The sequence below is a fragment of the Oryzias latipes genome, chromosome 3 (genome assembly GCF_053564925.1).
Source record: "Oryzias latipes strain Hd-rR chromosome 3, Olatipes_Hd-rR_3.1".
NCBI lineage: Eukaryota > Metazoa > Chordata > Actinopteri > Beloniformes > Adrianichthyidae > Oryzias > Oryzias latipes.
This window is the reverse complement of record NC_136239.1, coordinates 11,714,314-11,729,370: the sequence shown is the minus strand read 5'-3', so window position 1 is coordinate 11,729,370 and position 15,057 is coordinate 11,714,314. Positions and strand designations below refer to the sequence as shown.

At 40.3% G+C, this 15,057-nt stretch overlaps 1 protein-coding gene and 1 long non-coding RNA gene across 10 annotated transcripts in view; both read right to left on the bottom strand.

Annotated features, from left to right (window-relative positions):
- Positions 1 to 5,638, bottom strand: part of lrrc4cb (leucine rich repeat containing 4C, genome duplicate b) — an 82,169-nt gene extending 76,531 nt beyond the window's left edge. For 3 of the 4 annotated variants that reach the window (XM_078945016.1, XM_078945017.1, XM_004066847.5), the window contains exon 1: positions 3,685 to 5,638. The gene's annotated coding sequence lies outside the window, so the exon portion shown is untranslated. Of the gene's footprint in view, positions 1 to 3,511; positions 3,665 to 3,684 lie in introns of those variants that run through there. The other variant, XM_078945018.1, reaches the window with a different exon arrangement.
- A 1,860-nt stretch (positions 5,639 to 7,498) lies between these two features.
- LOC110014339 (uncharacterized) lies at positions 7,499 to 14,016 on the bottom strand. Of its 6 annotated transcripts, none has more exons than XR_013655138.1 (7): positions 13,615 to 14,016; positions 12,482 to 12,569; positions 12,170 to 12,319; positions 11,636 to 11,769; positions 10,678 to 10,817; positions 8,436 to 8,561; positions 7,499 to 8,141 (listed from the first exon to the last, which is right to left on the bottom strand). It is a non-coding gene; the product is annotated as an uncharacterized LOC110014339 (long non-coding RNA). The 6 variants fall into 6 exon arrangements; XR_013655137.1 differs by lacking the exon at positions 10,678 to 10,817 and adding an exon at positions 11,927 to 11,958 and having other exon boundaries at positions 13,615 to 14,014; XR_002872776.2 differs by lacking the exon at positions 10,678 to 10,817 and having other exon boundaries at positions 11,636 to 11,958.
- Positions 14,017 to 15,057: the final 1,041 nt, after the last annotated feature.

Below are 15,057 nucleotides of genomic sequence, written 5' to 3'. Positions count from 1 at the left end.
AGGAGGGCTTGTACCGAATATTTTCCGGAGTTTAAAAACTCGATAAGAAAAAAATCACTTGAGAGATTTCTATTCCTGTAAAATTCAAGCAAATTCCTACTCACATCTATTAAACAAAAGTGAATGCCTTTGAAAATCTGTAAACAGAGTAAACACACACAGAAAGGTCAAGCGTGATTCCTGTGAGGTGACAACAGTGTAGTCCAAAACCTTTATTGTTCATAACGCTTGAAAAGAATAATAGCTCGCTGCTCCTCTGTCCATTCTGCTGTTTACAGTCAGACAGGGATGGAAGCCTAACCCACGCTGCTTCAGGAGGCAAATGAGCAATCCACCGCAGGACAAAATTCCTCACATACGTTCTTTGTACAGCAGCAAAGTCTTACAACCATGACGAGAACTTCAAACACAAAAGCTCCAGCTGTTCTGTGTGCCTATCCCCCATCAGCCATTCTTTGTCTGTTAATGGACTCATTTCTTAGACAAAACAAATCTTTGGCCTTTAACGGAATTATCACAGCCAGATGCCTTACAAGTCCTACACAAAAGTACTTTTGTTCAAAAATGTCACTCCCAAATGGGATTTGGCTGCAGCATCACTGAACTCTTGTGCACATTCTAAGTGGCCAGTAACCTGAGGGTGGTGGGAACAAAAATAATTACAAATTTGAGTTTGGATGACTCATAATTTAGCAACTAAATTAAGGAAGCATCACACGTGTGTGAATAGCTCCTAAAATTGCTCAGTGATTAGCATCACACCATGCTTAGTGTTGTGTGTAAAAATCCCGGGAAGACCCAGTTGCCAATTATTTTGGCTCCTATGGCTCAAAGAAAAAAAAAGAAAAAAGCTAGTGTTTCATAAGATAGCTCACTAGTAAAGGGCATTTTGCTGAATTGTTTGATGTTTGCTTGACTTACAAATAGAGCCAGTTAAAATGGCTGATTCTGGTAGTTCTTTATGATGTAGATGAGATTTTGGGAGATGCACACACTCTGCAAAAATGGCTTACCCTAAAAAACTGCCGGTAGGTGTAGACCTACCCCAAAATCCAATGTCTAGAGACACGCTTAACGTTTAATGGTGTCAGAATGTTTTTTTTTATGTCTTACTAACTAGGTTGGGGGTTAGCGTAGTCACTGTAACATTTGTTTTACCGGTATCAGTTAGGTTTTTTTTTTTTTTTTACATGTTACAAGCAAGATTTGGAATTAAGTATTATGAATACGCAAATGTGACTATCGTGTAGCGGTGTCGACTGTGTTTTTTCTTTAACATGTTACTGACAAGTTTGGGAGTTAGCGTGGTCTCAGAAAACGTTGTTTTAGGGCTATCAGGCTAACGTGCAGCATGTCACAAACAACTTCTAGAATTAAATGAAGTCTGACTGATAGACTTATCTCTGACTCCTTTGTCTCACTTGATACACTTTATCGTTCGGTGCACCTTACCTATGACATAAGTTTGAAAATAGATCATCCATTGATGGAGTGCCTTATAATCTGGCAATATAGCGTGGAAAATATGGTAGTTTGTCAGGATGACTGTGCCCTGTCAGCTGGAGCTGGAGAGATCACGTTAGTTGAAAAGTAAAAACAATTAGAGACAGTGATATAACACCCATTTGGCAAATACACAGAAAATTACAAATTACAATCAAAGAAGCAGAACACAAAACCAGTCTGGGTTGTTTGTTCCAAAAGCAAGAAGGAGACGAAGCAAAATGAATCACCCTTACGGTAGAGAGCAGTTAGAAGGCAGCTTGTCATGAGAAATTTATAGAGGAATATTATCGCTTTGAACATAAATTACCTCTTTTACAGAACAGGTTGCACAAGAACAAAAGCTGCTCTTCAGTGAGGAGAAAAAAGGCTCACATAGTTAGATGAGTCACCGCTCACCCTGTTGTGTACCAGTGGTTGACTACGTGTATGTCACGCATGAAGAGAAATCCATTCACCCAAGTGCTTATTTCCCACAGTGAAGACTTCTGTCAGGGCTGTTGCAGAGAACAGACCCGGTATGGTTTACTTTTTTTTTTTTTTTTTTTTTTTCTGAGCAGGCAGGTAAATACCAAAATCTATAATGCACGTCAGAGTGTGGACATTTCTTATGCCTTGATGGTTCTCTCCCTATGACCCAGAAGTTTAACAAGTTTATAAATCCCAACTCACAAGCCAAGCCCTGCAGTTGTTTTTAAGCACCTATGTCAGGTTTACCAACCTCCATGACCACAAATTCTCATCCGAGCAGAACACTACACTTGTTCCAGAGCAGAGATGCCGCAGATCTACTTTTTTTTTTTTTTATCTGGGAGCTCAGTCTGACAGCTCAGGTGGCCTATTGCCCTATTGAGACACTTACATGTGCAAGGCTCTAATTTTAGCACTTACAGGGATATTACTGAAATAACGACGCATCAGCAGATTTCTGATTAAATGCAGAAAGAAATAGCTTGTTACGTCTTACAGCATCAGGGCAAAAACTGGATAGCAATCGCTGAGGGGCTGCATTTGGCTATGCAGAATTCATGTTGTTGAACCAATGCAGCCCTTTTTGATATAAAAACTTTCACGTATTTGACTTTTTTTTTAAGCAAGCCAAAGATTTTAATTTCTATATGTCCAGGTCCAAGCCAATCAAAAAGGCTTCATAGGCATTTGTGCAAATTGGATAAGGCAGTGCTCAAACATGCATGCAAAGATTGTTGTAAGCAACACTTTACACTCAGTGTGTCCCTGGTGCGACAGGCTGGCTGTAAAACGCCAGATGCGACTATAGTAGGGTACATTTGAGGACGGGTCATTCAGTTTTAAGAGGAATGCTTTTTCCTTTTTATTTATTTTTTTGGTGACAATTGCAGTTGTGATGTCAGTGCTCTAAATGCAGCCTCTGTCCATGTTTAAGCAAACGCAATTTTCAGCACCACACACTGATGGACAGCTCCCACTTACATTCTCAAGGCTGGCAGTGCAACAAGCCCCCAGGTTTTAGAACCGGACTTATTTTTGTGGTTTAATAGGAGAATGCAGGACATCTCTGACCCACACTGCCTTGACTGTGGGTTCGATTCCGACTGATCACTAAAAGAGGGCAAATGTGGCTAAAAGGAGTAGTTCTGCAGCACATAAACTGGAAGTGAAGCTTTTGCCTCCCCACATCCAAACTCAAGGCGCCCTTCACGTGGACCATCCAGCCCACCTGACCAATCCGGCGCCCTTTTGCGGCAAACGTGTATGCTGAGAATACCTGAACTGAATTTGAATTACCATATGACGTAGGCCTTTTTTTTATCATAATGTCCTACTGGCAACAGGGGCTACCACACACTCCACACCAAACGTTCAAACGTACATTCACCCCACCCCCCACCCCCTCTTTCCACCAGTTAGTCCCACATTCCCTCGACCCCCCCTCTCTGTTCCTATCTTTATCCATCTTTATTTATATCACACACACCTTCAGAAACGCGCACCCCCGAAAGAGAATGCGACAGATCTCATAACCTACCTACAGAGATTAGATGCGGAGGTAGAAAAAAAGTCTCCTTCTTTACATGTAAGTCTTTCATCCGCGCGTAAATCACGGCTTAAATAACGGGGGTTGGATGCGTCTACGCGCGCGGATACAGATTTAAAAAAAAATGAATGCCCTAACGGCGCACAGTTTCATGGAATACTCACGTTTGTTTCCCAAATGAATAAATTCGAGGAGAACAGCGTAGGGAAATGCAGCAGGGCCCCCCCGTCCACGTTTCCAAGATTTGCAGTATGTGCGAGACACAAATCTCCATGTGAAAGGAGGCTGGAGGCTGCTGCAGTCCGCGTCTCTCTCGATCACAAGTCAAGATGCTTGCCTGCGAAAAAACGCCAAACACTCTGGAAGAGTTGCGTGAATCTGCGCCGCGGCCACCATTCCCACAGAAGCAAAAGAAAAAAAAAGGAGAAAAAAAACACAAGACGAGTGGTTAGCCTCCTGGACTTGATGGTATTCCTCTGGACTGAGGAGGAGGAGGAAATCCTGCAGTTTTTTTCTCGCCCTTTTTGAATTAAGTCCGTTTAGGCCGTTTCACTCCATCAAAAAGGAGATTAAGTCCAAAGATGATCATTTTAGACATAAGGCTTCTTAAATCCACTTTTGTTTAGAAATAGATACAGGAAATATCGCACATGTTCTTGATTTAGTAAAAAATAAATAAAAAATAAAGAAATCTAGTAGTTTTGGTTAAAAAAAAGTGCAGGAAGGGATGCAGAAATCCTTTCCAAAGAAAATAAAAGAAAAAGCCCTCTCTTCCGTTTTTTTAGATCAAATTAACCACATCCATCCCGCCTCAACCGTTACGCACGTCTGTCTAGAACCCACGGCTTGCCCTGACAGTCACAGGACATGTGGCTCACAGCTTCCCCCTGTCAAGTCCTACAGGAAGGTTCCACGAGCGCCGTTTTCCCCGCCAAAGCAATTTAGGGTTCTGATTGCATAAGCGATCCTTCCGCCTGTCGGCGCGCGTGGTCTGGACCGCGTGGCGCGGCAGCAGCATCAGCATCCGTGTGTTGCACGCAAAGCGGGTTCTTGCCACCGGCTCCTAATGGTCCCCCCGCTCGCTGCAGTCCATGACTGGAATAGCGAGCGCGCTCAGATCTCCAGGCGCAACCCCCCACCTCCACCACCACCACCCGCCGCCATGCGCGTGTGACTCACAAGCGCGCGTGTGTGTGCTTAAGTGGATCCGCGCATGTGTGGGCGTGAGAGTGTTCCAGGATCGCCCGGAGACCACTTTAACTTTGACCACTTTGCCTGCGCGTCCATCAAGCCGTTTAAATCACCCAGCGCTCATTCATTATCAGGGATCAATAGCATTAACGCATAAAGGCCGGATCTGATTTGGCTGCGCGCGTGTTTTCCGTGCATGTTGTGGGATTCCGTTGTTGATGAAGTATGGTTGCCACCTACAGGCGTTATTCTCCACCCAGCCATCCAAAGCGGATCATTTCCGCAGCAGCATCTGCAAATAAATTCACACTTAACACATTTGGGTCTTGTAGGTCCTCCACCTCCTAGGGATTCTCAGAAAACCTACAAAACCAACCGTTGGAACATCAGAATATTACCTATGAGTGCCCATTGAAGCATTTGTTTAATTGGCACTGTGGTAGAAAGTTGCTTGGAGTCTTATGCCTCATCCACTGGAGCCGACAGTGCGGCAGTCAGGTTGCCTAGAAATTGGGATTTAATGACTTGAAGATGGAAAGAGGATAGTCTTGTTTCATTTGAGCCAAGAAGAACAGCCTGTCTCATTAAGTGACACAATGAGGCACAAGTCTGTCATGTGACAGAGCGGCTCCTGGTCGCTTGGGCCATGAGGTTTTTATGAGGTGAGACAAAGGCACAGTCAGAGGGAACAATGATGAATATAAATCAGTCTTAATGTTGTTTTGATCAGCTAAAAATTCAAATGACTGCTGTGTGGACATACCCAAAGTAAATGCAAATCCCCAGGGAGATAGCTAGGTAAAGGGGGAATAAATTGTTAAATAAACATGAAAGTAGACCGTTTTATAGAGGGCAGGGGGTGTCAGGTTAGCGGTTTGATGTGGATGAAAATGAAGTGAACTGTGTGTGTTGGCCTCCACTGTCTCCACATCAAAAGATTAGCTGAAACGCAGAAATTGGGCCTGATAGTTTCACTTCAACATGCACTGCTTCAATCACAATACAAAATGACTCTAATTGATGATTAGCTTTCTTATTAGGAATCTGATGGAATATTCCATGGCAATTGTAACAGAAGCTATATGAATAAATAAGTAAGATCCCAAACCGCAAGATGCTTTGATCACGATTCCTGTGTGGTTCAAAACCAGATCGCGGTAAATTATTTAGCAAAGTGAAGAGTAGCTTTGTGTTTATGCTCAAAAACAGATTGTAGATATTTATAGTGCGGTTTGTGTGAGGTTATGTTGTCCCCAAAATAGGAGAAGAGTCATATTTGTTGGTTGTTTGAAGTGTAAGTCATTTGAAAAATGACCATTTACATGAAAACTAAAGGAAACTGAAACAGAATCAAGATCTGAAGACTCTTAAAGCTCTACTCCGATTATCTTTAGATTTATTTTCCAAGTGTTCGCAGTGGTCTTTTAATTATGATTGTGCCGTTTTTAGCCAACAATAACAAACATTTTCTGTGACATAGTTTCTGCAGAGAGGCAGGAGTTCACCTCTGAGTTGTGGGTGAGACCATTGGTGTGGAGTAACCCTGCCCCTCCCCATTACTGAGAGCTCTCTGTTTACATGTTATCCAAGAATCCCTCATAATTCCAACCTAAAATAACCAGTAGTGTATTTTCTACATCACAAACATGCTCTTCTTCAAACGTTTCCTTCTTTTTTTTTGGATATATGCTCATATTCAGAAAAAATGCCACAACAAATTTAAAAGACCACTTTCATCTGAGCAGGTCTTAAAAAAGTGCTTAAAGCAGATTAACATCCTGGTATACTAATCGTTTCACATCTACACCTCTTCCAAAAAAGCAATTAATCAAGCAAATAATTTGTTATTCATGAAGGTTTAAAGTTTCTCATTAATTATGCGTTTGTTATGGGAGTACAGTAATCAGGTAATTGATTCAGCCTTGGAGAAAACAGGTCTTCGTTGTTCACATTCTCTGTGTTGTTTCATCCCAGATAAGACCTGTAGTAGTTTTATGAAAGCTATCAGTATATCCCATTGTTTTCTCTTGTAATGTCTTGTAATCTGATTAATATTGAAAAAGGTCACAACACATTTTATGTGATGTGTCAGGTCCTCATCTGGAGAAAAGGAAAAACGTTCAGCCACATTTAAAGAGCCCAGCAGCCTCCAGTATTTCACTGGCATGACGTTTAACTCTTGTGCTATCCTAGGCATTTTACCATTGGGAGCTGGGTCATCTAGACCCACTATACAGTGCTCTGAACATTTTTTTTCAATGATTTGTGATCTTCACTGGTGTCCATGGATTACATGAAATCTTTCCACCTTTATCCACCTTTGTAATGGTATGAATAACACGTCAAAGTAAGGGTGGGGTCATCTAAGATAGCACAAGAATTAAAACCATATACAGTCCTCTGAGATCCTTCAAACAAGGTCTGTCACTTTACAGAAACGTATTCATCTCAACACACCACGATGTGTAAAAAAGTTACACTGTCAGAAAAAATGTGCAAAATTTGTACCTTTAGAGGTACAATGGCTTGTCACTGGGGCAGTACCCTCAAGGGTACAAATGTTGTACCCTTTCATATAGGTGCATATCTGTACCCTTTCAGTATGTACCTTTCAAAGGCAAATATGTACCTCTGTGGACTAAATTGTACCTTATAGTGCTATGGTACCATAATGTACCTTTAAAAAAGGTACAAATTTGTTCTTTTAAGGGTACTGCCCCAGTGACAAGCCTTTTGTACCCTTTGATGGCAAATTTGTACCAGATACAGCACATTAAAAGACCAGTATACTGTTTATCACATTTATTAAACATTCAAAACAATTACAATGCTGACAATACAACTTTTCACAGTATGTACAGTATCACAACAGGATGCATATATTTACAATTATTAGCAATTTTACAATAATGAAAAATCTATATTTTTCCTTCAGTTCACATTGCATTCATTGCAACTATAACCTTAACATTTGATCAATTGTAAACAGCACATAGCACTTCAGTTACCATTTTTAAACCATGAAATAAAACTTGTGACATTAACAAAAGAAGCACTAGACCTCATTTTAAGTACATCTTTCTACTGCATTCTACATTTTCTAAAAATAGATAATAAAAAAGTAAACTTATAACCAAGTTTAAATGAATAATTTAAATAAAATGCATAAATGTGATAAGATAATATTGATACGAATTCTAAAAAGAAGAACTATAAAACACACTAAAGATTACCAAGGATTACGTTTATGTCAATACCTAGTAGATCCTCTGCAAGCATCTCTTCCCTTGCTTCTTTGGAGACTTTAGCTAATGGAGCTTTTCTTTGAACAAGCTCAAGCACCTTTGGCACAATACTGGTAAACGCCGTCCTTGAAGCGCTGGCTTAAACTGACAGGTGATGGATGCATTCGGTCAACTTCATCAAACAACTGAAAATTGAAAAAAAATTAGAAAATTAATCATTCACTTTAACTAAAACAAACAAAAGACATAAAACATTCTAATATTCTTTGTTGCCTCTTTCATTGCCATTTCCCTTTAGTGATCTCATTGTATAAATATTACTTAGCTTGAATGACTATATATTTATATATGGGTTTAGAAAATTACAATGTTTTTACAATTAAGTTAAAGCTGTTAATGGTCATTTTAGCAGATGTCTCAGCTTATATTAACATTCAAAATGTATTTTAAGCTGAGAACTGATTTAAAATGTCACTGACCCCTGAGGTTGTCTTCAAGAAAGGGTACTTCTTTAGTATATCCTCTCGCACCTTGCTGTACTGGATATGCAGGACATTCACATGACCGTCAACGGATGATGCATCCTCACCAATGACAGCAACCACCTATTGGATCAAATTTAAAAGTCCATATTAATAATAAAAAATACAACTGCAAGCACTGATACTGGGGTTAAAGCACTTTGAGATGATGTTTAAAGACAGTTTGTGCAGAGTGGTTTGGAGTTGATCAGAAATTAACTTCCGAGTTGTAGGCGGGGCTATTGACACAGTAGTAACCCTCTGCTGATGTCCGATCATCCCTTTGTTCACGCCCTCTCCCTCTAGCTTACAGTCCTTCCAACCTAAAACTAACAGTGGTGAAACCAAAATGGTGAGCAATATTGAAGCTTTCTGGCCATAGTTTAGATCAAGCTCAGACAAGTATGATGAAGATGTTAATGGATCTGTTTGTCTGCAAGTGGACGCATCAGAATAGAGCAGAGCAGAGGGACTCTGACCCACCTCATTTCATGTGGTGCGTCACAATAGAGACCTTCCTCAAACTGCATTTATTTTGTCTGTTCCTGATTCATCCCAATTTGAGTGAATACTCAAGATGTGCAGTTTTAAACGTGTTCTTTTAAACTTATACTGCGACATGTTAAAAATGGGGGACCCACTCCAATGAAAGTTATTTTTTAAAATGTAGCATTGTGTTTCTGAATATTTATTTTCTCAAATTGGGATGAATCCGGAGCAGATGAAAAGATGTACCGTAATTTCCGGACTACAAGCCGCTACTTTTTTCCTGCGCTTACAGCCCTGCGGCTTTTTCAGTGACGCGGCTAATTTATGGATTTAATTGGCGGCCGCCATGTACGTATTTTCGAACTCAGTGAATAGTTTGAATTCTCTATCTAACACCAAGCACGAGGCATTTTTATTCAACACAAACAGCATGGAGTTGACTTCAGGTCTTAGACACTTCAGTCATGGTTCAACAAAACGAAACACGCATGCCCGGCCGCATCCCAGAATCCTTTGGGGCCATTAGACCCAACGTGCACGTGATCGCCGCTACATTATGTTGAAGCTTTCAAGTTAAAAGCAATCGTTAAAAGCAGCGTAAAAAAGTCCACCGTCACCAACGGGTTTGGAAAAGCCGGTTTGCTGCGTGACGGAGAGAACAGCGCATGGAGTGAATTTACACTCCATTTACGGTTTCTAAGGAAACCGTAAAAGCGGAATTTTGCTTTGAAAAACTCAGCCTCCGTGTGAGCTGGAGACATCTTCTCCTGCTGATTGAGCTGCGGGGCCGATGGCAGTCTGATGGCTCCCACACGTAACAACGCATCCGCCCCTCATACACAAAACGTACAGTATTAAGTCCGATTGCTTTGCACAGAAACGATTTGCTCCATCCACCGGCGCAATGGGGACGAAGTGCTCCTCCTTGAAGCTGCCCTGGCCAGAGGTGTCGGAGTAGATAGGAAGGGGAGACAAGGAGCGCGCGGGGCGGGAGCGGAGCGCAGAGGCGTCCGCGGAGTGCAGAGGCTTCCGAATTCTGACGCACGCGCTGCACTGAGGCGCGCGCTTTTCAGTCGCCGCTGCTTTATTTTACCGTTGTGTTTTCTAACCAGTCCTGTTACTCCCATAACGCTGCTGCGACACAAGCGGAAGGAGAGCTTTTCCCGTTCACCCCTCCATGCACTGCTGCTAATTCTTAAACACGTACAACAAAATGGCGAGCCGGGCGTTGGCCCCGCCTTTAGCCCCTAAGACTCATGGGAAATGTGGAATCGCGGATGTAAATTTCCTCATTATAACTGAGGGATGTAATGTTGATTATATGGTTACTGTTTGTAATTTTATGTTAGATACCTAGATTGTCAATAAGTAAAAAAAAAAAATGAAATAAAAACACCATAACTGAGGGACTTGTGAACAGAATACAGCTCCATGCTGTTTGTCAGATGTCGATACACTTAAATACGTGACCCAGAGGCAAAATTGGCACCACCCACAATGTGCTAATGTATTGCACTCACTCTGGGATGCTGGGCGTGATCTGTCAGGATGACAATATCGGCTATCACATGCGCGGCTTGTACTCTGACGCGGCTTGTGTATGTATAAAAGCAGTCAAACACGTGAATATGGGTGGGTGCGGCTTGTAATCGGGTGCGCTTTGTAGTCCGGAATTTACGGTAATTTGAGAAAGCTTTTAGTTGTTACGTACAAGCTACATTTGGCAGGCCACAAGCTCCCTGTTCCGCTTGTCTTCATTCTTGTCGTCTGAATTGGCATCTGGCTCACATCTATAAGGCTGGATAGCTCCAATATTGCACGCCAATTCTGTTGCTTGGGGGTTGTGAGGAACTGTAAGGTAACGGGAGCGTAAACAATGGCATGATGGGAAATTAAGGCCGGTTAACTCTGCAAAACAGTCCTGTCAAGAACTTGAAGGTGTATTCCAATTGAACTGCAGAAACCATGTCCCAGTAAACATTTTTCCCCCTCAAAAACTGCATAATCAATGCCTGTCTTTGTATAATAATAATAATAATAATAATAATAATAATAATAATAATGGATTGGATTTATCTGCGCTTTTCAAGTCACTCAAAGTTCTTACATTGTGTCCATTATTCATTCACTCCTCATTCATACTTGGTGATGGTAACTACTGATGTACCACAGCTGCCCTGGGGCAGACTGACAGAGGCGTGGCTGCCAGTTCGGGCCTACAGCCCCTCTGACCATCACCAGGATCATTCATGCACATTCACACACCAGTGGAGCCACACTGGAGGCAAGGAGGGTGAAATGTCTTGCCCAAGGACACAACGACATTTTTTGGCTGGTGGGAGCGGGGATCGAACCGCCAACCCTTCGGTCATTGGACGACCCGCTCAACCACTTGAGCCACTATCGCCCGTATAGTCAATATCTTGTTAATTATGCAGAGCTTTGTTGAAGGAAATACAGAAGAATTATATGTTTGTATGATGAGGACAGTATTCCAGAATGTATTCAATGTGTTGTGACTTACTCGGTGCAATCTGCTGTTTCCCTAGAAAACTTTAAACTAGTTTGGATGATCTGCCTTACTGCACTGTTTGACAACTAAACTGAATTGGAAAGACAGCCTGACTTTGAATGCTTGAAATGACTTTGTGAATAGATTATTTACTTACTTTGGCCAGAGAGGTGTCTTCAACTCTTCGTCTTGTTGTAGGACTGTGTTGTAATATTATTGTGTCATCTGAGTCCACTTCAGTATCTCCACTTCAACTGGTATTGCAGCTCTTTGCAGGACAACTCGGCTGATCTGTCAAAGTATTAAAGCTTTCAGTTACTGTAATATTTAAATTAGTATGATAGCAAAAACAAAAAAAGTAAAAACAAAGATTTTTAAATACTGACCGACTTAACAGTTTAGCAGATTTATTATCTTGTCTAAGACAGCAATAGGATAAAAAACTCACTTATTTGCCCGTGTTTTGTTCCCCACACTATCCTGTCAAATAAATCATTAACCCTCAGACTCCTATTGATGCAAATATACAATCAAAACTCTTCAACTCAAAAATGTTCTTAATTTAGCATGTACTTTAAAAGGAAAAACTCAGATTATTTCCCTTGGAAATAAATTCAGGCATCAAAGGGGAATTTACCCAAAACCATTCAAAACAAAATAGATAAATTACAATTTAAAAGAAGAACTTCACCTTCTGGATTTGTATCTTCGGCCAGACAAATTTCCAACACACCAAGGTTTGGGTTTTTCAACAGGAGATCAAAAACCTGCTCATCAACTTCTGTCTTTGAGTCATAAAACACTTTCAAGTCCAAGGTTGGGATGTTAAACTTTTGGACAGCTGTGAACACAGCAAAATTATGTTTAGAATACAGCACAGAAATTATCTTTAAATTAAAAAGCAATTAAAAAAAATCTGTTTGCATCACAGCTGACAGTTTATCCACAAAGTTGACTGATTCCTGTAAAGAAAAATGCTGGAAATTGTGATGTTTCCACTCACCGCATTCCCAAAAGGATTTGAAGGTCAGCTGAACTTCAAAACATTTTTTTTTGGCGTTCGACATGTTCACGCACAGCTTGCATTTTTCCTGGTGGGAAAAAAAAATAATATATTACAAAAAAGAAAAAACATTACAACACCAAAAGGTACCAACACAGTATTTATTCAGATCTAAGCCCTGTTCCAAATGAATTAATACATTTTAAAATAGTAATGGCAAATATACAGTTCACACTAGCTGCCACAGCAATGTTGCAGAATTTGCAGAACTGCTAAAAAAAAAAAACACTGGCGACAATGCACTGGCTTCTAAGGGCCTACAGATTTATTTCTTGGAAGTTCATTTAAATTTTTTTATTTTTTCCTGGTTTATAGATGAGTTTTTGGTATGGGAAATCGTGACGAGTATCTGGAATCACGGACCTCCATTTAAAAAGAATAATCTCTGCAGGAGAATGTTCAAAATCAACAACACAGTGTAAACTTTGCTTGACCAACAATGAGCGATCATGACAACCTAAACAGTCTGTCACTGTCTTGCATTCGAGAATTGGTGGCTGCGCGCGCACAGCAGCTAAGGCAGGCTGACGTATAAATGGGAAGGACCGCCATACTGGGGTGTAAAAAAAATAAAACGCTATTGGACTCCTACAAATTACAGATGAAAATGATTAACGCATTGAATTCGACGGACCTGATAAATATCAGAAGGAATTATGGAGCTGGTCGTTTCAAAAGTAGCTGGCTTCCTTACTAAGAAAGACAGAAAGAAAAAAAAGGGGAGGGGGGTAGGCGGCAACAACAACCGGTGCATCAACGCCAGCGTACATCGGTAAAACGGCGACAGAATTATCTAGTGAAAAAATGTATATATTTCAATGTATTTAACGGAACGCGGCACAACACCAATAAAAACAACAGCTTAATTTATTTAATGGCTGCATTTAGCTGAACTTCAAACGGCTGAGGCTAACCGTTAGCAAACTCCTGCTCGTAGTTTTCAATCTCCTCACAGGCACATACACGGCGGAACAGCAGCATTCCTCTACAAAAAAGTTAGTCCTTACAGATAAAATAACCGATCCCGCTTAAAACAAGTTTCCAACTTATTTTTGAGCAATTAGCAGACTTACCTCAGTCACAGCCTCTATCTTCCTCCGGCCGCTGCGGGATGACAAAATGGCGGAAGAAACGAAACTTAAGAAAGTAGAGTGGGCGTGGTCTCGCTGGTTTACTCCAACATATTTCCTCTACGTTTTTACACCTACTTAAACAAAAATTACTGATGGTAACTCCGAAAAAAGTACTCTCTCATTTTTCCTGTGTAGGTACAAAAGCTAAAAGGTACTAATATGTACACTTAATGTAACGTAGTAACAGAGAAATTTACTTTTTTATGAGAATGCATGATTAGAAAAAAAAAATAACTTAAATTAACAGCTCAAAGACTAGAAATTTAAATTGAACTTAGGCCAAGTTAAAGTACACCATATAAGGTTAAAAACATCAAATAATTTTGTCTACATTGTGCTTTTGCTCTAAATTAAATATAAGTATATTTTTACTTATATATTAGTTAAAAAAACAGGCTCACATTAATACATGTTTCAAAGGTATTATCTTGATGCTCTGCACAATCAATAAAATATAATTTGCTTGTGTACTGTTCAGAACTAGTCATAAAAGATGTGTGGTCTCTTAAATATATTTGGTTATTTAAATAAATAACCAACAACATATTAAATGATTTTGGGTGACGTTTCATACACTTTGAATTATTACTTTTGTCACACAAGTGATTGTACCTTTGTTTGTGGAATAAAGGGTCCAAATGTGGGCCCTCTGATGGTTGGAAACATATTTGTACCTTTTTTATCCTTAAATGGTACATATGAGTACCCTAAGGTGTAATTATGACTCACTTAGGGTACATATTCACCATTTGTACCCTAAGTGTTCACAAACGTACCCCAACCGTACCCTTTTTTCTGACAGTGTATCTTCATTTTGATTTTAGCATCTTGATTGCCAGGCAAAAAGGCAGGGCCTGTTTCATTGCCAAAATAGCATGTTGCCAGGTGTTTTTGACAGAATATGTTTCAGTTATAAACCGCATGAGATCTTTAAATAGAATAAAGCCAGAAATGATTAGTAAAGCCCCCTTTACACTGTGTTTGGTACGACAAAGTATTAAGGCCACCATAAAAAAAAAAGTTAAAAAAAAGAACAAACTGTTAGATAAAAAGGCGTAATTTTACGAGAAAAAAGTTGTTGTTTAAAAGTATTTTTTGATACATGTGTGATATACGTCATTCACAGGTGTTTCTTGCGTTTGTCATTTGTCGATGTGTGCAGATGTCCGTCCAGGGTTTAGGCTGACGGTTCTTTACATGAATTGAGTTTTGACCTGTTCAAAATTTTTGGTCAGTTGAGAATCGTGCAGTTCGCAGGTATTTTACGTAGTTTATACACAATCACACCATGCAATTGCATGTGATTTTTGCGAGATGCCCATGCAATTTTGTTAATGGACTTTTCACGGATCTACCACTGATGTGTGACTTTTATATCACGTA